Here is a 24,916-nt window from a genome sequence, read left to right as displayed (position 1 = left end):
ACGTCACCGTTATAGAGATAATCCGGCAGCCAATGCAGATGGCGGTCTAAGGGAGATAACCGCGTCACAGAGATCCGTGCATTCATGCAATGTTGTTTCAAATAAACGCCTGAATTAATTTGCACGTTTGAACATTCTTCCTCCTCTATATGATTCTTTTTTCTTCTTAAAATGGATTAAGCCTAGACATGGATTTGCTGATGACCTCGTAGAACAACTATGGTCAAAGGGAGGTAATCGTGTTTGTACAGGAGTTAGCTGCCTTGCCTTAAACTCAACCACGCTCCTTCCAAGCGCGTGTCACCAAGCTCCTTCGCAGCGCGTGATACCTTCGTTACACTCTCGGTAACATCGCTGCCACCAGTGTCGGCGTGGCCATTACAAGAATCTTGAAATTTGCCCTCTAACCCCAAATGTAGTAACGTTTATACTTTTGTTTATGTCTTTGGGAATGAATGCCAGCACTTTACATTTAGAAAAGGTTTACGACTGACCATGTTTTCCAGATGAATGTACTTTGTTATTTTGATAATCAGATTGGTTCGAGATTTGGTTGCAAGTTCAACTCCAAGCATGGTTGGGGACAGTTGGGAGTTTTGACTGGTGGCAGGGATAGAATAGACAGCTGCGCGAACTGGCTATCGCTGTGAGGAGATTTAAACTCAACCCAAGCTCCTCACAGCGATATCCCGTTTGCGGAGCTCTACAAGCGTCACACTCCGACACTGGCTAATTTGCATATCACGTAACCGGACTTTTCTCTTGTTTATAAACAAACGCGCTTTTTCAAAAATCAGAATAGAACAGACTAATGCAAGTATTTATGGGCGCTTAACATATTGTTTTGCATAATTATATAGATATGATACTACAACTGCGACAGTGAATTTCATGACATAATATATTTATACCTTTTGTACATCAAAGTGACCGTATCGCTAGCTCACCGTTGGACTTCGATGACAGCACGTGCAACCAATGTAAACAAAGGATAACTACGCAAAAACAGGTAGATTTAGGATACTTTCGAATGAACCGTAACCATTCTTTGACATTTGTTTATGAATTTTATGTGTAGACTTGTCAAACATGAAACGGATGAAAAGCATATTCAACACGGTGTCTTGTTTAAAACTTCACACACGGCGTGTGCCCTCCGTCAAAAGGAGCTTACCCCGTACAACAAATCAAGAGTTACGTCCCATATCCCAAAGGGGGGTTAGTCCATTTTGCAAATGTTAAACAGTGCTGGCAGTTACTTCCCTTTGAAGTAACACTAGCCCACGGCGCAGCGGTGACTTAGCATAACACCACTGTCAAAGGCTAATTTGCATATCACGTGACCGGACTTTTTTCTTATTTGTAAACAAGTATAAGTATATGGTGGCGCTTTTGCATAATTATAAAAAAAATATGCTACAACATCTGCGAGTCTGCGACAGTGAGTTGCATCACAAAACATATTTACACATCAAAGTGACCGTATCGCTAGCTCTCGGTAGGGCTTCGATGACGGCTTGTGGAGCCGAACAACCAATGTAAACATAGGATAACTACGCAAATGGACAAAGTAGACACAATTTATGGATAACAACTTCTTTAATACTGTAAAGGCGACGTTTCTGTACAGATCCTTATACCGTTGTCTTGCTTGACAATTTCTAAGTAATGCCCATCAAACAATTCACATGCAAATGGAAATTGTTTTTCACGATTTAGGATATTTTCTCAATGAAAGTTTACCATTCTATGACACATGTTCACTAGATAAGTAGACTTGTCAAAAATGAAACAGATGACAAACATTAACAATTTCTTGAATGGACTGTGTAAGATGTGACGAATCATCACATGGCGCTGGCCTGTGGCAGAGGTACAGTGCTGGTCGCATGGAACTCTGGGTAAGGGAGTGCGCATGTCACTCAGCATATATTCTGCTAACAAATCTACCAAACACTGAGATGAGTGCACGTAACAGTTGGTTGTGTTTTCTTCCTTTTGGATCTATGAAGATAAGTGTACTTTCCTCTTCCCTGAAAATGGATTTGATAAAGAGAAAAAATAAGATCGCAAAGGACCATGCGTTATGGTCAAAGGGAGGTAATCGTGTTTGTACATGAGTTAACTCCTTTACCTGGACTCTGCACAGTTGGTTGGTTTGTTGTTTAACGCCGCACTCAGCAATATTCCAGCTATATGACGGCGGTCTGTAAATAATCGAGTCTGGACCAGACACTCCAGTGATTAATATCATGAGCATCGATCCACGCAATTGGGATCGATGACATGCTTCAACCAAGTCAGCGAGTCTGACTACCCCATCCCGTTAGTCGCCTTTTAAGACAAGCATAGTCGCCTTTTACGGCAAGCATGGGTTGCTGAAGACCTATTCTACCCCGGATCTTCACGGGTCGACTCCGCACAGTGTCTCTCTTGATACTTCACACACGGCACATGGCCTAAATCTACCGGCGCTACGGGGCAGCGGTGGGTGACAAATGTTTTCATTGGCTGATATGTGGACTTGGTTGCCCATGCTATCTACTATTTAATCTTTTTGTGATGTCCTGCAGCTAAACAGATACCGCAGGAAGCGGTCAATCAAGAGAAATCTAAATGTGTTACTATTTCTGTTCATCAACAAAATAATGTGTGATATTTGTTCGTTATATAGTGTACATGTAGTGCAAACACATCATCCAGCGTAGATACAAGATAGAAAAGTTTCTTCTTTGACACCACAGTACAGAGAAAGATTCCATTCTCAACAAGAGGTCATAACTCTGAAAGCTGTCCTTCCGTAAACATCGAAACAGACTTGCACAGTTACAATCAATCAATCAATGCACTAGAGAAATTGTATGCATCAAAACAAAAGTATCTTCATCGTATATTCATTGACATGCCTTTGCATGTGTTTGTGACGAGTGTTATCGTGGGACAGGATACGCTCCCCTCTTTGCGAAAATCGTTTATGTCTCAAATACAAATGAACACTACATGTATTTTAAATAAAGTATATATATATATATATATATATATATATATATATATATATATATATATATATATATATATATATATATATATATATTAATAATAATAATTAAATAGTAATAATTAAATAAGTGGAGTAAGATTGAACACAGTTTTAATAGGCTAGCGCTTTCAACTCGTACCACGTACGAGTCTTGCCTTTAAATTTAATGCATGACAAATACCGTTTTCTATCAAAGTAAGTACTCTAGTAAAAACACGTAATTTTACATTCTATTCTGTTTGAAAATGGTCTGAAGGGACTGATGGCAACGATGTTAGTTTGGTACGAGTGAATGAATGACTTTATTTCGTAAGGGGGCCACCGGCCCATTATACATTGATCATTAATCGGTATCCATTGTAACGATGGAGCGCCAGATGAAAACAGAGTATATAAAACTAACAATGGTAAAAAAATAGAGCAGATCATACTAAAAAGATCATTTCTTGTCCACAGAGGTTTGTCCCAACCGATTACTTTATATGAAATTGTTTACAGTGCATAAATAAACAATGAAGCTTTGGAAAATATCAGTACTTATTTACAAAAGAGTTTATCACAGTAGATAAGTTCATAAATTCTGTTTACAGTGTATTATATGAGCAATAAAGTTTGAAGATTTGACAACCACTTTTGTTGATCAATATCGATACATCTTTGTTTAAATGAAGCCAAACACTGATGTACATTTCCAATATTCTGAGCCAATATTCCAAAACCATAGTTGTATAGCAGCATTTTCACATCTAGGGCCCATGATTTGATATTTTTATTTGCCAAAGATAATTGGTAATTATACACATGTTTTAGAATACCGTTTTCTTCTTGGTACAACAACCGTATCCAAAACTTAATGATTTTAACAAAACGGTTTACTTGAAGAGAGTATCGACCAAGCTCTCCACGATCAACAATGTTAGGTGTAAATCTGCTAAGATTCAAAATAGTTTTACAAAATACGTCATGAAATCTTTCAACATCGGGTGAAGTGTGGAATCCCCACACTTCACTTCCGTAGTTTAGAACTGGGGAAATTTTAACATCGAAGATGTGTACTAGTAATACTTTCAATGGCAATTTAGTGAAGTCCGCAATTTTAGATTTTAAACACTGGAGGGTTTTATTAGCTTGCAAAGCTAAAGTTTGTTTGTGTTGTGCCAAGATCCTGAACTTGACAAATGAAGACCCAAGTACTTATAGGTAGGGACAATCTCCAAAGCGTCATCCTTTAGAAAAAACTTTTCAAAAGACTTCAATCTACCCCGTTTCCTGAAGACTACGATTCTACTTTTGCTGTATATTAACTTTAAGCTGTCACTTATCACAATATTGAGCAAGTTTATCAAGTCTTTTCTGAAGAACTTTTACAGTACCATCTAGTATGGCAATATCATCCGCGAAAAGCAAGATGAATAATTGAATCATACCTAAATTAATAGCATATTGGTTCCCTTGATCAAGAAATTCCACCAAATCGTTTATAAAAAATGAAAACAAAAAGGGAGACAACTGGCATCCTTGTCTTACGCCAAAGCTGCAGTCAAAAAAATATGTAACCCGTTTTGCAGTAGTACACACGATTTTACACATTCATACATATTTTTAATAACATTGAAGAAACGACCTTTAATATTGCCTATCCAGAGTTTATATAACAAGGCAGGATGTGAGACCGAGTCAAAAGCAGATTTTAAATCTATGAACGCACCATATAGTCTCCCTTTGTGTAAAGACAAATATTTACTGATGACTGCATTTAGAATAAAAATATTATCCACAGTTTGAAAACCCTTTCTGAACCAAGCTGTTCCAGGACTAAGGTATTACATTCACTTGTCCATTCAGTTAGCCGACTACAGATAATTTTTGCGAATATTTTCCCAGCAACTTCTAACAAGGTAACTGGACGATAATTGCCAGGGTCGTTAGAGTTACCTTTTTTATAAATAGGGACAATAACGCCAAATGTTCATTGTTGTGGATAAATCTCCTAATCTACAATATTTGATTAAAAAAAAGCTGGAGCATATCGATACATTCGGTAGGTGCATACTTAAAGAACTCTAACGGTATACCACTAAAACCAGGGGATTTGCCAGTGTTCATTTCATCAATAGCTTTGTGGATTTCGACTTGTGTGATGACGGAGTTTAAGCCCTCATTATCAACAGTTAACTCTACTCGGTCTGGGGAGATAGACTTTACAAAACGTTTTACAAAGTCATAAAACTCTTCCTCTTCTATGGAATAATTTGTTCCTTGAAAATATTTATTGAAATGGTCCAACCAAGTTCTTGGCGAAATATTGTTTTGGAACAATTGACGAGGTTTTAGATAGGACCAAAATACTTCGCTGTTTCTGTACAAAAGTGCATTGCTAATCTTCTCAACAAATATGTTGAAACTATGTGATGATTTAAATTTACATAGGTTCTTGTAATATGTCCACGCTTCAATGTATCCGATTCTGTCTGCTTCCTTTTTAGAGTCGTGAAATGAGCGAAGGCAAGATCTAGCAAATGGACGTGCATCTCTACATTCTGTGTCATACCAATTATCTCCCTTTGGAGAACAATTGTCAAAATGTCTAGTTAGCTTTTTGTAATTATCGGCACACCATTTCACAAGTTCATAGAGATGAGTACAGGCATTAAATACTTGTCCCTGACCAACTGCTGAGTAGAAGTTCTGTTTTAGTGAAGCTGGTGGATTCTCCCATCTTTGCTGAGAGTCGCCGGCCGACTCGCTACCCCAGACATATCTCGGCTGGCGCGGCTGATCACGGCTTGGCAGGTCAACATGACCCCTTGTTAATTTCAGGGAGTAGGACACTGGCAAATGGGAACTTTCAACCTGGTCCTCAATTACACAGAAATCAGTGATTAAGTCAAATGTTCTTTCAAAACATAGTAAGTAGTCATCAACACTATTCCCATTGTTAGCAAAACAAGTGAAACGGCCAATATTAGCATCTTTACCTAATCGGCCATTGCATATTCTTAGAGCAGTTTTTTTACAGAATTCTAGAAGCATATGCCCACGTTTATTAACCAATTTATCCTGTGATTTGCGGGGGAGGGGGATATCTTCTAGTAGTTGATGCCTTCGTCGAGACGTAGGAAGTGGCTATCGTCGTTCTCAATGTAGTCGCACTGATTTCCATCTCCCGTTCGAGCATTGACATCTCCTTGAATAATGACGTCGCATCTCGGATATCTGGTTGTATATTCTTCAATGTCTGCTATCAAAATGTCGATCAGAGGTTCGGAAGAGTAATCACTGGAACCCTCCGGTGAGAAATAAACAACACAGTACAGCAGCACTGATCAGCCTGGAGGACAGAACCTCAGCCACAACACATTGCACGAAGTACTTGACAGTTCAGAAACATCGGCTGCTATACTGTCTTTAACCAGCATTAATATTCCACCGGAGTTCCTGATGGCTGTCTTTCTTAATTCGTGTTCGAGAATATTGAACATAATTCGGTAAAGCTGGGACGTTTTCACTACACCAGGTTTCTAGAAATGCAACACACTCACATTTGTTAATGAAATTTAAAAAGTCTGATTTATCAAGTTTTCTTCTTAGTCCTTCTATGTTCCAAAAAAGGCTCTTCCAAAAACATTCATATATTTGAAGGTCACGGCCTTGACCATACCCCTACAGTCCCGACCTTGTCTCCCCTGCCGGAAATAATTTAATCAGAGTTAGATCGTTATTGACCTCATTTAACTTATACAGTTTATTGTCAATGAGAAGTTTATCATACCTTAAGGCTGAAAAACTACCGTTCTGTCGTGCTTGGTCCATGAAAACCTTCAGTTTTCTTCTGATTTCTCTAGTTTTTTCCGTGAAATCCTGAGAAACACTGATGTTCAAGCCTTTCAGCATTCTAGTTGATTTTAGGACCGCTAGTTTTGATTTCCAGTTCTTGAAAGTTACGAGAATGGGCCTTGTCCCCCGGGATTTTGTCGATAGGCGCTTGACACTTTCAATGTCGGATGCGTACCTTTAATTTCGGGCCATTTTGACGATTTTGAGCGGAGCCTTTCACACACACGTCCTTTCTCGTCGCCGCTAGGTAGTTTGGTACGAGTGACGACAACTCACTTTGGAGGAGCTTGCGCATTTGTGCGTTCCTTTTGGGGAAAGCAAGATAGAATTTCTTGGCCTTGGTAAAACATCCGGAAAATGAAAAGAAAAAAACGGACGTAGCTTTTGTAAAGGACGCGGGCATGGACCAGAACCACGCTAACTTTGATTGACCTAAACGTATATTGTTACAGAAATTGCAGATACGTAAGATTAATAAATGTTTTCTGAGTTGTTATGTTAGAGTGTAGATATTGATCAACCATGGTTCCATTGCAGTTGTCCCTCTGCTTACTGCATGACACCAATGACAAGATGAATACCAACATCTGACAAATGTTAAATATATAATGAATATAATTAAAAACGCGCGTAATATAAATTCCGCTTGTCTTTTAATCAGATAATAATCCGATCTTTATGCCAGATTGTATTCAAAGTCAGATCCCCAACAACTGCCTTCGCTCCAGCATCTCCGCACATCATATTGTTACTTAATGTACACACACCTATTAAAATACAAGGATTCAAAGGACCTGGTATACACAGCAATATTTAACTATTAAATCCAAACATGTATTCTGTTTGTAAGTACAAGATTGAGACCAATTTCAAATTCAACACATCAAATCACATTTCACCTAATACTGATGCAAATACCACGGAAAAACACTGACATATTTACAACCAAAGGCAATGTTTAATTTAATTTAGTTTGTATTCATAAGATTTAGAGCAAGTTCACATTCAACTATCAAATTCATTCAATTGATATTAAAGAGCAAAAGTGAAAATTTACTTGCTTCCTTACGTGAACGCGTCGCATCGCCGCATTTACATAAATTGCTGCTCATTTGGAAACGTTTTACAAAACGTAACAACGCGACATAACCGAACAGGACTTGGTTGAAGCATGTCATCGATTCCAATTGCGTGGATCAATGTTCATGATGTCAATCACTGGATTGTCTGGACCTGACTCGATTATTTACAGACCGCCTTCGGGGCGGTCGGGTAGCCTAGAGGTTAAAGCGTTCGCTCGTCACGCCGAAGACCCGGGTTCGATTCCCGACATGGGTACAATGTGTGAATCCCATTTCTGGTGTTCCCCGCCGTGATATTGCTGGAATATTGCTAAAAGAAGCGTAAAACCAAACTCACTCACTCACTACAGACCGCCTTCATATAGCTGGAATATTGCTGAGTGCGGCGTTTAACGACAAAACAAACAAACAAACTTTTCCTGGATTCTGAACTGCATCCGGCCACGCTGAGTTTTAACAACACGCGTTTGCTTATTTCACGAGTGGAAAGAACGACTCTTGATAAATATGTGTCCGATTTGTTGGTATAATTTACCTTTGATAACCGAGGCTAATATAAGGGCTGTCAGTTGGATTTGTGAGTATAAATTGATCAGATTACATTAGTTTTTAGATGCTTTGTAATGTTATAGATTAGAAACATTTAACCACTGACAATTCGTTGTAATCATGGCTGACACTGTGTGGAAATGCGGCGACCTATAACAAAGAAATAGGTAAGGGTGTGCACATGAGCTCATTTTGGTTATATACAGCCGAGATAAAAGTGGATTGTTATCTTTATTTAAAGCATATGCCCTTTCACAGTGTATGACGAGGTCCACACCTTACATTCAGTTATGGCATTGTTGCACGTGGCAAGTCTGTTGCTCTGCTATGGCGGTCTCCAATATGCAAACGCAGGTAGGAAGCATAACATTTCCCTGTTTCTAAAGTTTATCACTGTTTTAGCAGGATAAGTAATATGGACGAACAACTTCTTATTTTAGGAGCAATAAGTATAGATAAGATAAATAGATAGACGCTTCTTATTGTTAATTTGTATCTTATCTTTACTTTGAAGTCCAACTCCTAAATGCCTCTCAAAGAAACCCTAAAATGATGCTGTGAAAACTTGGACGTATTTAAGAAAACAGGATGAAGCAATTATCTTGGATACATTCATGAAATAGTGGTAAAAGCAGTGTAAGTAGCCTGAGTCCTACAATAGTACAGGATTTGACTGGAGATTAACACATTAGTGCATGCACATGTTTCTATCATATTTTTCAGTTGGAGATACACATATTGCAGGCACCAGTGGAAAAGAGTTTTTCTTTGCATTTTTTGCAAACTTTTACAAACTCTGGAAAACGACATCTACATATCTTCTACATCAGACTCTCTCTGTACCATAGAGTATGACGACGGAATGAGGAATCTAATGTCTATCAACATAACTGCCTACTCTGTGACGAGAAAACGACTTAGTGGTACAACCCACCTCCGTGCAAAGAGCGGCATTGAAAATAAAGGAATACGTTTACAGTGTACCAATCCTGTATCCATATATGGACATAACACATGTGGATATTCTGATACAAGTGATGCCTTTACCGCACTCCCTCTTGCAGCTCTATCGAAAGAATATATCATCCCTGGGGTCAACAACAATCCCTACATTGGAGTCGTGGCCACACAAAACAACACCTTAGTCAAGATAGATCTCATCTCATCCTGTTCAATATCGTTTAATGGAAGCCTGTACAAAACTGGCGACATACTTGCAGTTTCCTTAAACATAAATGACGCTTTGCAGATAATACATAAAGAATCATATGCAACATCACTGGATTGTGATTTTGGTGGTACATACATTAAGTCAACTGCACCAGTGGCTGTATTCTCAGGATCTGTTTTCTATAATCCAAACAATGCATTAAACACATATCTCGCACTCCAAGTTCCCCCTATCAGTGCCTACAGTACAACCGTCATAGTTCCAAGGGTTCCGTCACCAGCTAATCACACGGTAGTTCGTCTAGTGGGCAGTCAGAATGATACGTCTGTGTCCATAACGTCTGTCAGTCATACTGATGTCAAGGTGATCCAGCACTCACTAAACCGTAGGGAGTTTAAGGACATTGATTTCAGCCCTGACGCTGATTTGCTTATCACGAGTGATAAACTGATCATGGTCGTACAAAATACGTACTTTGTTCCCTATGGTGGATTTTCAATTTTTGTTCCGGGTCAAAGGTCGTACGAAAAGGAGTTTGTCGTTGAAAGCATGGACGCTGCTCAAGGTACAGATCCAGTTTGTACAATTGTTTGTAAGACATCATCTATTCAAAAAGTATCTGTTGTGGGAGCAGCATCCATGGATGTAAATGTACGCTGGGATAATATCACATCAACACTCTACTCAGTTGGAAGTCTAGTTCTTCAGAAGAACACCTCATATCACATCAATAGTGGATACCCTATTTATGTTAGAGTACACGAGTACGCAAGATTTTCAACCTACAGTTACAACGCAGGATTTCAATTTCCAACTGAAGATCAATGTGAGTCAGAAATGGAGTTATTATTCAATCTGATGAAGTATCCCCTGAATATATCATGTTAATTTTTACCTACCCATTTACATATTTGTTGACTATACATTTTATATGAGTTATTATCCAGTATTTTACCCCCATGATTATCCCTTATTTTATGTTTACCAACACACTTCCGTCTTTAAAACCTTTGCTCTCTTTAATTTTTGTTTGTCTTGAATGGAATATTTTACATATTTTATTAGACCATTTATGTGTGTTTCAAAATCAGTGTCTATAATTGTCACAAGTTGAACTAAATCCATGTCAAGTTTCTGCTGATGTCTTTGACCTTGTCTTGGGACAAATATACCAAAATGATCACCCGTAATGTCTCGTTTGTTTCACAGTGAAAAATGCTGTACGTGTTCAATGTCTACCAAGTAACTGGTTGGTGACTTTGGACCTGAGTAAACTGCGCCGTCTACCCAGTGACGTCTCCCACATCTACATGGCCACACACGCATGTTCAGGGACGCTGCAAGGGCATCTGCTTGTATTCAACGTTTCTTACAACCTCTGTCACACTAAAATACAGGTGAGTTCCAATCTTAGTAGGATAAATATGTATTACGCTACTGTTTTTTGTTTTGGCCTAAAATGAGTCGACGACAGAGCATTTTTGGTTTGACATTAACGATTTTTTCAATGCTGAAGCAAAAACTTAGTCTCTGGTATTAAAATGCCTTTTTGGCACCTGCCGAAGTTCATCCGAGCATTGTCTGAAACAGCCCTAAAGGCTAAATACTCCCTCCCCTCCCCCACTCCCCCCCAAAAAACAAAAAACAACCAGCACACACACACACACACACACACACACACGCACGCACGCACGCACGCACGCACGCACGCACACGTACGTGGGATGAATCAAGCGTCTTGAGTCGAATCAGAATTTAGGGGATCATGGACAACAGCTTTTAAACAAAAACTAACCCAGCATTGCAAAGATTTGATTTGCACGACACTATTATGACTGACAGCCGCCTAGTACAGTGTGATTGGTACCAGTTATATTTTAGAGACCTTCGCGAACGAGTTATCACTGTAAGGGGCTTGCGCGGGTCAGGTTTGTCAGACCACTGCCAGCAGTGCCAATTTACCCTTCAAAACGAACAGTTCTTCATGCGCCACAGAAGACATAGATTTATTAATAAAACATTTAGTTGGCATCCATGTCATATGTATAGTGACATGTAATGTATATTGTATGTTGTTTCTACTACCGACAACATGCAGAATGTTGTAGAAATAAAGACGAAAATAGTGCACGTAGCTCTAACCAAACATCAAACTGGATGCCGAGCTCACCTTGTGGAAAGAGCGTGGTGAGATAATTTCTTTTGCGTGGGATTAGGACATCCCTGAACTTTAATGAAATTTCCTCTCTTGCGTAAAATTTGAGATTTAATTTTAAGACAGTCAGTCGGTTAAGGGTAAATAAAGAGAAAAAAAATGCTTGTAATTTTGTTCCGAATGTGAATTTTTCCAGAGACATTGAGTAAATTCCCTAGAGAAAAAAATCCTACCATTCGTAGAAAGTATTTAAATGTCCAAGTGAAAGTGATAAAATCACATGCTCCGTAATTTGAGTGCCCAACAAATCTATTTGGGGGCATGGTCTAAATATACTGGTGCACCTGAGCAGCGGTGCTTGACAAATGATTGCATTGGCTGATATGTAGACTTGGTTGCCGCTGCTATCTATTATATACTCTTTTTGTGATGTTTCGCAGCTGAACAGACACCGGTCAGGAAGCGGTCAGTCAAGAGAAATCTAAAAGTGTTGATATTTCTGTTCATCCTACATACACATACATTGTTATGTGTGTGAAACGACCTCTGATTTTGACATTGTGAACTGTCAGTAACTACCTTTTTAGGACCAAACACCTGTTTGGGTACCTTAAAAACCCCTGCTGCTGTCCGCGGTATTATTCCACTCAAGGAATGCCTGTCAGAGGTTAATCCACTGAGTAGACAACTGAAGGCGTCTTCAATGTTACTAATAAAGCATATAAAATGACGCAAGCTGCAAAAACGGTAATCAAACGAATGCGCGGACAGAAAATGCCTCCTAAAGCGATTCTAACAGGCAGAGTGGGCACCGCCCAGTCGTTGCAATTGTGCAGCGCGTGAGCCGTTTTAACCCCAGTAACGGAAAATCCGTTTGGGGAACGATTTTCAAATCCATTTTTGTCAAATCTAATTTTGGTCAAGCATTTGTGATAAAGCATGCCCTAAAGTATTAACATCTCAAGTTGCTATGTTGAGTTAATTTTCCCTTTAAACTTTGGAACCAAATGTGTTTTTTGTTTATTTAACGCCCTAATAAGTTATCCTTGTAATCATACCGTGATATATTTATTTGATAATTTTTTTGTTTGAATACATTGAGCGAACACACTTCAAAAAAGAAACGCACAGGTAGATTTTTGTTAAATTTATTGTTCCTCATAAACTCAATATATTAAGTTAAATACAGAAATACGTTTTCTGACGTTGACGTACACGTCGATGAGTTCATACTAGATGTGTTGGATTGGGTTGAGATCTGGAGATCTCGACGGCTAGAGCAAGACGTTGATGTTGGTATTATGGACGTAGTGCACCATGACACGAGCTGTGTGCGGTCAATGATTGGAAGAACGTGTGGTTGAAGAATTTGATTCATGTAGCGATTTGCTGTTAAATTTCCCTGAACCACAACCAAGTCAGATCTTGTAGTGTAGGAGGTGGACCCCTATGACACTACCGCCACCGAATTTGTCGAATTCACGTGGACAATGTGGGGTAAAACGATAAACACGTTGTCTCCCATCTCGCTTGTGAAGAAGAAATCGTGATTCATCGCTAAACCACACTCGTCTCTGGTTTCTCAAATTCCAAGGCTGTAAGGTATGACACCAACGCAAGCGTCGCTGTCGATGGATCTTTTGCAAAACAGGGATGATAATTGGTCTTCTGCAGGGTCGGATTCCAGCTTTGCGAAGATGGTCCTTGACAGTCTGGTCCGATATGCTCCTCAAACCAGAGATGCGTCCTGCAGTCTGCGTAGCTGTGGCATTGGTGGAACAGTCGAATGTAGCGATCCTGTGCAGGGGTGGTAACTCTTGGTCGGCCGGTTCTCGGACTGTCTGCAGTGGAATTGAACTGTGTGTATTGGTCCCAAAGGCGGCAGATGGTACTGTGGTGGACGTTGAAGTGGCGTGCAACAGCAGACTGCGATTACCCTCTTTGGATACGTCCTATGGCGAAGTTCCGATCGGCAGCGCTGAGTTTCGGCATTTTCGAACTTGAAAAATGTTCAGGATTGAATGACAGATTATTGGCTTATGCTTGCTTTATTATACCCACTACGACGAGTTACGAATGCCATAACTTGCACGTGCATTTTGCTTTACTGTTTTTCTCCATTTTTGAACAAGTGTGAAAACAATGCTGTTTAAGACATTGCAAATCGACAACGCTGCATTTTGACGCACCATTTGTCGAATATCAGGCCACTAACATTTTCCAATAACATACATGCAATTTATATACCGGATTTTTTGTGTAGTCAGGTTCAGTGAACTACATACTACCTATGCGTTTCTTTTTTTGAAGAGTGTAATGTGTGATATTTGTTCGTTATATAGTGTACATGTAGTGCAAACATATCACCCAGCGTAGATACTAGATTGAAAAGTTTATCCAAAAATTGCCTTTCTCAACAAAAGAGGTCATAGCTCTAAAAATACATATTTTTTCGACATTGTGACTCTTATGTAGAGCTGAGCATTAGATGTTGATGGTAGTATTATGCTTTTTAGGAACTTCATTCACACGTCACACAAGCTGTCCTTACGCAATCATCGAAAAAAGACTTGCACAGTTACATTTTATGCTGTAAACTATCTATAAGGTGGGCATTTTCGGTTGTGGATGGATCATTGAGGGATATTTGAGTCCCGACATTGAGAATGTGGAATACCATTTTGCAGCTAAAAACATAACCGAACAGGCGCCTATTTTCTAAACCGCCACGCCTCATGAGTTCCTAAAACGATACATTTCACATCTTTTGACTTTGAAATTGTCTTCCCAACATCTCACCCAAGCCCCTCATCCATGCATCTGTCAATGCAGTAGAGAACTGTATGCATCAAAACAATAAAATCGTAATGGTATATTCATTGACATGCCTTTGCATGTGTTTGTGACGAGTGTCATCGTGGGCAGGATACGCTTCCCTTTTCGCAAAAACTGCATATATATTAAATAATTTATAAATATAAGTTAATGCATGACAAATCACGTTTTTGTATCAACGCAAATTCTCTGCAAAGAGAACTACGGAATGTTATATTCTGTTCTGTTTGTAAATGGTCGTAAAATCTTTTGTCCTATATTTTTTTCTATATTTGCAATATATGTGCTTATGTTGGTGGACGCTGCAGGCTCCTATATACTCCCGTTTGTGTTTCTTGTTTGACGGATAAAACGACCAATATCCTAAAGTTATTGCTATTTAGATCCCGTGACGTCAACTACAACTTCAACTTATTGGAATGTATTTCCGGGAATGACAGCCAGGGGTGTTAGTTTGGCACGTGTAACGACAGCTCGATTTGGAAGAGCTTGCGTGTTGATGCTTTGCTTTTGGGGAAAGCGAGTTAGAATTTCCTGCCCTTGGTAAAACATCCGGAAAATGAGAAAAAAATAACCTGACGCAGCTTTTGAAAAAGACGCGGGCATGGACCAGAACCATACTAATTTTGTAACAGAAATGCACTGACGTAGAATTAATGAGTGTTTTTTGGTATGTTATGTCAGAGTGTAGATTGCTCCATTGCAATTGTCCTTCTGCCTCCTGCCTGACACCAATGACAAGGTTAATACCAACAGCTGACATTAATACATAATACATTATAGACAAAATATAAAAATATAAAATGAATATAATTTAAAACGCGCGTATTATCTATTTCATTATAAATTCCACTAAGTACTTACCGCTTGGTTTGTAATAAAAAAATGATCCAATTTGGAGCCAGTTTTTATTCAAAGCCAGATCCCTAACAACTGAGTTCGCAACTGTACCGAGGAATTGTATTCGTGTTAGGCATCATGCGAATCAAGTCAGGACATTTGCACTTGGAAAACTACTACAGTTTTGTACAACTATTTCGATATTTTCACAGTTGTACTTTTAACTATCACAGAACTATTAGAATATCCACGAAAACGATAATAACCATTGTGAACTATTGTCTTAATTGCAGGTGGCACAAGACAAAGTCATATTCAGTAACGACATCTTGTACACATTGCCATCCCCTGACAATGTTACTAGGGATGTCGTGTGGAGAGTCGATGTGGAGTGTTCTCACCTGCTGCATGAAATCGACTCAGTTCACATCTACCCCCAACACAACTCAACCAATCACATAACAGTATCAGGGCAGGTCCAGGGATCTTCAGTACACATCAGTCTCTTCAAGGATCCAGCCTACCAGGTTCCCTTTGTGGAAACTGTACACAAGGCACAGCTCGGACAGCCGATATTTGTCCAAGTGTCAAGTCCACAGTCTGAAAACACAATCATGATTATCAACATGTCATGCCCACCTGACGAATGATTCAAGAAGCCCCGTCTCTCACATCTTGATAGAAAATGGGTAAAATATTTGTTCTCTGTTTTAGAGAATTTGTTTCTGAAATTTCTGCTTGTATAGCAATTTATTTAATATACGTGGTGCATTATTATAACATTATAACACATTGTACCTAGAAAGTTATTTTTTCACATCAATATGCGTTACTCGAATATTTTGAGAGTAAAGCAGGTAAGCCTTGTGAGGGTCAGTTGTACACTGCGCGTCACTATTTTGACGTCACACTGCTCGTTGTGACGCAGAAAATATGACGTCACAGTCGGCTATAGAAAGGCCATTTTTAAAGCTCTCTGTTACTGTAAATACTTGAAAAGCACTCTCTCAGTCGATTACTATCGTGTTTGCTGCACAAAATGTATTGTCACACACTCTGAATGTTGACGTTACCCCAAACCTGCATTTTCTCTGTCACTATTATCATCCGCGGTTATGTGGTCGTCAAATAAGCTGTTTCTGCCACAGCTGGTAATTGTGTTTGAATACTCCTGATTGACCAATCCACTTTATGTATCAGTACAACTAATCAAAGTATTACAGATTAATAAAATAACGGTACTGAAAATGAATTGATTTATTTCCAGCTGTCCAGTGGACAAGAGAACAAAGATGTTGATGTCAAGGGACCATTTGAAACGATTCACCTTTGACATGTTTGATCTGCCAAATGGGGATGAGGAAAAGGGTCTCTACGTCACATGTGACGTCACGTTCTGTGATCAGATGGACTTTTCATCCAACTGCCAACAAGGATGTCAAACCCACCCTGATGTTGGTATTATTGGCTAGCGATACACTAAATCAACCGAATGATTGCACACAGCAAACTTACTTCCAACACTTAACTTGTCGTGCAGGATTGATTGCCCTACCTGCCAGAATCATTTGGTGGTTGGTTTGGGTTCCAGATCGGGACGCCATATGATGATCCTTGTGCTTGATTTATCCATACATGTTCTCACTTTATCAAAGTGATAATGGCTCATGACTTTGGGCTTTCGTCTCACGCTACACTGCAATGCCTTTATAAAACTAGAGTGTTATTCAATGGTGTGCGAAAATTCAAATTCAAATGCTCACTGCGATATATTTTTCAATTTGATTTTAATTACCCACTTTGAGCGGGACGGCTACAATATATGATGGGAGTCGAATGCTAATGTAGTCTAATGCAATATTTCACTAATATGTCTTCTCTTGTCTTATATAATTACTTAAAAAATGATTGATGCTGAGAAAGCTTTGTGTATGAATAATAGCGTTATTCCTAGGGTTTTGGATAATTGATGTAAAGATATCTTGTCAATAATACGATTACTCCAAGTTACCGAACATGACTACGCATCTCATAACAAGATACAGTGAAGGGGAACTATTTTAATAAAGGAGGCAACCAAATTCCGTTTATCCTGTGGAACATTGAAGAGTTTACAAACGCATTTATACCTATATTGTGTGTCAACTACAGTAAATCTATTTAAATAGAATGTCAACATTGTTCGCTTTTCTTTGGAAGACATCCATTTTAGCGGAGTCATTTCCTTCAATGATTTCAATTGAATAGTCGAAACAGATTGATTGGAAGTGAGGGGGGAATATTACATTTTGTCAGTTGTTGCTGAAATAAGCACTGGTTGTGATCCAAAGTGAAATTGAAATTTAGGGAAAGGTGAAATTGAAATTTAGGGAAAGGTGAAATTGAAATTTACGGAAAGGTGAAATTGAAATTTAGGGAAAGGTGAAATTGAAATTTAGGGAAAGGTGAAATTGAAATTTACGGAAAGGTGAAATTGAAATTTAGGGAAAGGTTGATACAACCGAAAAGAAGCCATGTGTCTTAAGTGTCACCGAAGATCATTGATGACTTTAACTAACCACGTGAACTGTGTCTCTCGTGTCGCACAGATCAAACATGGCGGTATTTTCAGTGTGGTTCCGTTGTTAATATTTGTGCGAGTAGGCACTTTTCCATCAGGAAAGTATCAGGTTAATAATGAACATAATTGCAGTTCGCGCTTGGCCTCTGGGTTTAGGCAATGTGTAAATAGCACTATCATCTTGAATATCTAGGTTGAATAACTATTTTGGCAGTCATGGACAGTGAAAAGTAAATACAAAAGAGTTCAGCCAGGTTCGGATGTGGAGATATATTCATTCTGAATACGTTATACTTTTGGGGAGTACAAGTTTGAAAATAATTATAATGATATTATATATTAAAGTTTGTTGAGAAATAAATTTGATCCGTATCCTTTGTCACTACTTCTACAACCTGACACCCACACAATGGACGTTTTCATGTTAATTTACAAGAAATGACTTAGTGTGAGTCTAATATATGCAACAGGTTGGGAAAAATTAAATATATATCAATGGAGGATTATTTCCAAGTTAAAACAAGAGGTATCTAATCTACTACCTCAAATGTTAAAACAGCAGGTTTATCTCTGAATGGTATCACTGAGGATACATGAATCAAACCCCGGCTCATATAATGTCTATCAACTTATGTTGGAGATTATTCGTGTAGATTTCACCCACCCATTGAAGATTATAGTATATGGTAATGTCAAGCCTGTAAGCAGTCGAATTTGAATATTAATTATGTTGTGGATTCAAGGAGGATAATAATGAATAAAAGCGACAAAACCCTTTCCAGAATCATAAGAAATTTCTGCTAAAAACAGAATTAATTTACAATTACGACTGTATCATAAGTATGTGTTTATGCATTATTAAGAAATAGTCACGATACAAGAGTTTCGCGAAATGGCGAGCGAATCCTGCAATGCAAAGATTTCCGATAGATAGAGGTTATCACGCGAGTGTGTTTGAGGATGGTGAATATCCTGCATTAGGAATAAACATTGTATGAAGCGAGCCTTGGCGAGCTAAATACATAGTGTTTATTTCTAATACAGAATATTTGCTATCCCCAAACACACAAGCGTGATAACCTCTTTATCATATTATGTCATTGTTTAATTCTTTAATTTACAAACATTACTGAGTTTCCCTGGAATTCGCGCATTAATATTTATTACGTCACAGGGTAAGTGATGTGACAGCTGGACAGTGACAGTAGCCGATATAGCTCCAACTAAAATCTGTTTTTTTATACAGTGGCGAAACAACATGTACGCAAAAACAACAATTGTTTTTACTTGCCTTTCGCTGCAATCCATCGGTCTGTCGAATAGAGTAACTGTCCTTTGTCAAAAGGGAAGCTACTCTAACCCTAGTCTATGAGACGTCACGGCCACGTTCAGACGTTGCTGACAGTCGGTCTGTCCAGTCATAACGTTAAGTGCAGTCAGATGTACACACAGTGACAAAACGAAACAAGGTAACAATTCAAACATATTTCGGCCAAATCCAACTATTTTAATTTTTGGAAAAGGTTGCAAGCCACAGAGGTCGACAAGCACACATATATGGCTACTGATCCCGCTTGGCTAGGCATAGTGCCCTTGCAAAATTGTGTCGAAATTTATAACTCCAAAGTTGCCAAATGTTATAAAATGCCTCAGCTACATCACAGTTAGACACTGATGTTCAGTATATTAGACTGCTCTTTTGATAATGATATCAATTATCTCTTTAGTTTATCCAGATTCCCGATGGTTGATTCTGACTCGATCGCCGAGTGACAAGGGCGACGCCATGTTTGTTTGTAAACACTGAAAGTAGTCCCTACATGACCTTTGCTATTTGCATCTCTATCCGCATATGACCCAAACGGATATCGTTTTTATCCGTTGGCTTTATCATGCCGAGAAACCTACCCATAGTATGTTCATACTAATTTAGTGATACATTAAAATTGATAAGTATGACAATATGAACTATATGGCCTAGACCTTGATCAATTTTCGAAATGTGTACACAACAAACCACTGTCAAGACAAACCATTCTTGATGTCGTTTTCCGGTCAAACAGAGCAGTTGTTCGCCTCATTGTTACAAAAAAACATAATCTTAAATTTCCCTTTTAGCTGTAATGCCCATAAAACAGTTCTGTAATTTTTGTCAACAATTTTCCTGCATGGAAAAGCAAGTACATCGTTACTTATTTCTGACTGTAACTCTAACATGTTGACATGCGTAGCCATTATATATCGAATAGTTAAAAATGACACTGACTTTGAATCACGGCGACCTGAATATCACCGAGAGTGGATGAGGCTGGCTTGTGACTGATGTCATGAACTACGTCTAATGTCTTCGGGGTGCAATGCCACACACAACCAAGCCACTGAACCTGACCCGTTATATATAGTCTTCCCAAGGTGTCTAGGAAGTGACTTACTCTAGGAGATTAATTACACGTATGTTTTACTCAAGGCCCCCAGTGACACAGGTAGCCAAATGGTGATCTATCTTTTGTGAACCCAAAACACTTCAATTCCAGTGCGTCGCAACATTATGTTATACCGAATAATGTTATACCTTATTGCAGATTAAGACACATTGTAGCTCCAAAAAGCCACAAGAAATCTCTACTACTAGCAGAGTTGACTGTGTCATGAGCTCATGTTTATGAATCACCAGAAAATAGTGATGATATCAGGTGTTCGCGAAAAGGTGAATGTATCCTGCCCCACCGATGGCATCCGACACAAACACATGCAAAAGTAAGTTATTTCTAATTGAAGAAGGTAAATCAATTGAATAGAATTTGCTATTGGATGTTATTGAATGATATCGGATACCTGATATGATGCCTGAAGTTAAAGTTCAACTTCCTGGCTAAATCATCTTGTTTTGACTTTGCTAGTCCGGACATATAACCGGTACATGAAGCGTGGCACCATCTCTCAGCTTCAGTATGGGTACCAACAGCATGACATTAGTAAATACAAACTGTTAACTCCAGAGGATAATCAGTCTCGATCATCTGCCGAAAAAGATGCGCCGGCAGAGTAATGATGTGGGCTGTTGTCTGCCACACTCGTAAAAAACACCTCGAGCAAGAGCAAGGCACTGTAACAGGCCAACACTATTAAAATTACATGTTACAGCCTCACGTTCTTCCCATTGGCAAACGTCGTAAAGCCATCTTTCACCACGTCAGTGATACACCACATGCATCATATACGTATATAACAACAGCATTCCTACGGAACCACAATGTACATGTTCTCCGATGGACGTCATCCTTAAACACAAACACTGCAACCGTTTGCACATGCAGTAAAGGCGAACGTGTGATCAATACTAAATTCAGTCAATGGGCAGGCGATGCCATGCAATAGTGGTGGAAACACGAGATAAAGAGTTGTCATTTCCCGTGTATTGTCTTCACATCAGACACATGAGCAGTGATGTCCTGTTTGCACTATGTCATCACTTTTTCTCGTTTTGCGTTTCGTTTTGAAGGAGTATATATCAGTCTGATTTGTTTAGAAAATGACCTTCTCCTTGCTACATTTAACATTAGTCTTGACGTTTGACACACAGTACTTGTATAGATATCAGTGTTTGTGGGGCCCGTCTCACAACATTTTTTATGTTAGAAGTGTCGGGTGACAAATAACAGTTACTAAAGCTTGACAAGAGACCAATATGAATTTGAGACTGCGCCAAGGAGCATGTGCAGTATGTTGTGTGAAAGTAAAAATGCCACTTGAGGCAGTAACATAATAACTAAACTAGCCCCTGATGTCCCAATACGAGAATATTCATAGCATCTCCGCTCTTCATATTAACACTAAATATACATACAAACACTTACAGAGGTCATATTAAAATACAAGTATTCAAATGATCTGATGAACACAGCGATATTACATTATTAAATCCAAACATGTATTCAGTTGTAAGTACACGATTGAGAGCAATTTCAAAATCAACACATCAAATCACAATTGACCTGATACTTATGCAAATACCACGGAAAAGCACTGACATGTTTACATACAAACAAAGGCCAAGTTTAATTTAATTCAGTTTGTATTCATAAGATTCAACTATCAAATAGATTAACACTCAACTAATCAAAAAAATTCGTTCATTTGATATTTGAAATTAAACTTGCTTCATTTTGTGAAAGCGTCGCATTGTCGCATTTATTTAAATTACTGCTCATTTGGGAACGTTTTACAAATTGAAACAACGCGATATTTCCTCACCATGCTTCAGTTAATTATGAGACTTTTCGCTTGTTTTTATAGGCGACGATTCCCCTTCCTGGGTTCTGAACTGCTTCCGGCCACACTGATTTTTAACAACTTGCGTTTGCTTATTTCACTCGTAGAAAGAACAACTCTAACTAAATATATTTTCGCTTTGTTGGCAATAAGACCATGACCCGTGGTCATTAAGAGGCTGCCAGTCAGATCTGAGAAAATAATATGATCAGATTTCATTTGTGTTATGAACATTTGTTAAAAACATTTAACCACTGACAATTCGTTGTTATCATGGCTTGAGAAGCTCCATGGGTCGTATCAGGTGACACTGTGTGGAAATGCGGCAACCTATAACAAACAAATAGGTTAGGATGTGCACATAAACTCATTTTAGTTTTATACAGCCGAGATAAAAGTGGATTGTTATCTTTATCAAAAGCATATGTCCTTTCACAGTGCATGACGAGGCCCACACCTTACATTCAGTTATGGCATTGTTGCACGTGGCAAGTCTGTTGCTCTGCTATGGCGGTCTCCAATATGCAAACGCAGGTAGGAAGTATAACATTTCCAAAGTCCTGTTCTTCAGGTAGGTTTGAGTCTATAACAACACTAAAATGAAGAAAGGATAAGGAATATGGACGAACAACTTATTTTAGGAGCAATAAGTATAGATAAAATAAATAGATAGACGCTCCTTATTGTTAAATTGTTCATCCATATAAATGTATCTTATCTTTACTTTGAAGTCCAACTCCTAAATGCCTCTCGAAGAAACCCTAAAATGATGCTGTGAAAACTTGGACGTATTTAAGAAAACAGGACGAAGCAATTATCTTGGATACATTCATGAAATAGTGGTAAAAGCAGTGTAAGTAGCCTGAGTCCTACATTAGTACAGGATTTGACTGGAGATTAACTCATTAGTGCATGCACATGTTTCTATAATATATTTCAGTTGGAGATACACATATTGCAGGCACCAGTGGAAAAGAGTTTTTCATTGCATTTTTTGCAAACATTTACGCTGACCCACATTCATATCTGGAAAACGACATCTACATATCTTCTACATCAGACTCACTCTGTACCATAGATTATGACGACGGAATGAGGAATCTAATATCTATCAACATAACTGCCTACTCTGTGACGAGGAAAACACTTAGTGGTACAACCCATCTCCGTGCAAAGAGCGGCATTGAAAATAAAGGAATACGTATACAGTGTACCAATCCTGTATCCATATATGGATATAACAGATTTGGAGATTATGTTTCAAGCCTTTACTGCACTCGCTCTTGCAGCTCTATCGAAAGAATATATCATCCCTGGGGTCAACAACAATCCCTACATTGGAGTCGTGGGCACACAAAACAACACCTTAGTCAAGATAGATCTCATCTCATCCTGTTCAATATCGTATAATGGAAGCCTGTACAAAACTGGCGACATACTTGCAGTTTTCTTAAACATAAATGACGCTTTGCAGATAATACATAAAGAATCATTAGAATCATCACTGGATTGTGATTTTGGTGGTACATACATTAAGTCAACTGCACCAGTGGCTGTATTCTCAGGATCTGTTTACTATTATCCAAACTTTGCGATTCGCACATATCTTGCACTCCAAGTTCCCCCTATCAGTGCCTACAGTACAACCGTCATAGTTCCCAGGGTTCCATCACCAGCTAATCACACGGTAGTTCGTCTAGTGGGGAGTCAGAATGAGACGTCTGTGTCCATAACGTCTGTCAATCATACTGATGTCAAGGTGATCCAGCACTCACTAAACTCGAGGGAGTTTAAGGACATTGATTTCAGCCCTGACGCTGATTTGCTTATCACGTGTGATAAACCGATAATGGTCGTACAAAATACGTACTTTCTTCACTTTGGTGGATTTTCAATTTTTGTTCCGGGTCAAAGGTCGTACGAAAAGGAGTTTGTCATTGAAAACATGGACAGTGCTCTAGCTACAGATCCAGTTTGTACAATTGTGTGTGAGACATCATCTATTTCAATGGTATCTGTTGTGGGAGCAGCATCCGTAGATGTAAATGTACGCTGGGATAATATCACATCAACATTCTACTCAGTTGGAAGTCTAGTTCTTCAGAAGAACACCTCATATCACATCAATAGTGTATTCCCTATTTATGTTAGAGTACACGAGTACGCAGGATTTGCAACCTACAGTTACAACGCAGGATTTCAACTTTCATCTGAAGAACAATGTGAGTCAGAAATGGAGTTATTATTCAATCTGATGAAATTTCCCCTGAAGATATCATGTTATTTTTTACCTACCCATTTACATATTTGTTGACTATACTTTTTATATGAGTTATTATCCAGTCTTTTACCCCCATGATTATCACTTCTTTTATGATTACCTACACACTTCCGTCTTTACAATCTTTGCTCTCTTTAATTTGTGTTTGATCACATGTAAACAATCTTGAATGGAATATTTTACATATTTTATCAGACCTTTTATGTGTGTTTCAAAATCAGTGTCTATAATTGTCACTGTTAAACTAAATCCATGTCAAGTTTCTGTAGATGTGGTTAAATTTGTCTTTGGACA

General features: G+C 38.6%; 2 pseudogenes; both read left to right on the top strand.

Annotated features, from left to right (window-relative positions):
- The first annotated feature begins 8,785 nt into the window (after positions 1 to 8,785).
- On the top strand, positions 8,786 to 17,679 carry LOC139474250 (uncharacterized; annotated as a pseudogene).
- Positions 17,680 to 22,811: 5,132 nt separating this feature from the next.
- Positions 22,812 to 24,302, top strand: LOC139474656 (IgGFc-binding protein-like; annotated as a pseudogene).
- Positions 24,303 to 24,916: the final 614 nt, after the last annotated feature.

This window comes from Haliotis cracherodii, unplaced genomic scaffold (assembly GCF_022045235.1).
Source record: "Haliotis cracherodii isolate W230 unplaced genomic scaffold, xgHalCrac1.p SCAF_3, whole genome shotgun sequence".
Lineage (NCBI taxonomy): Eukaryota > Metazoa > Mollusca > Gastropoda > Lepetellida > Haliotidae > Haliotis > Haliotis cracherodii.
This window is presented reverse-complemented; position numbering and strand designations above follow the sequence as displayed.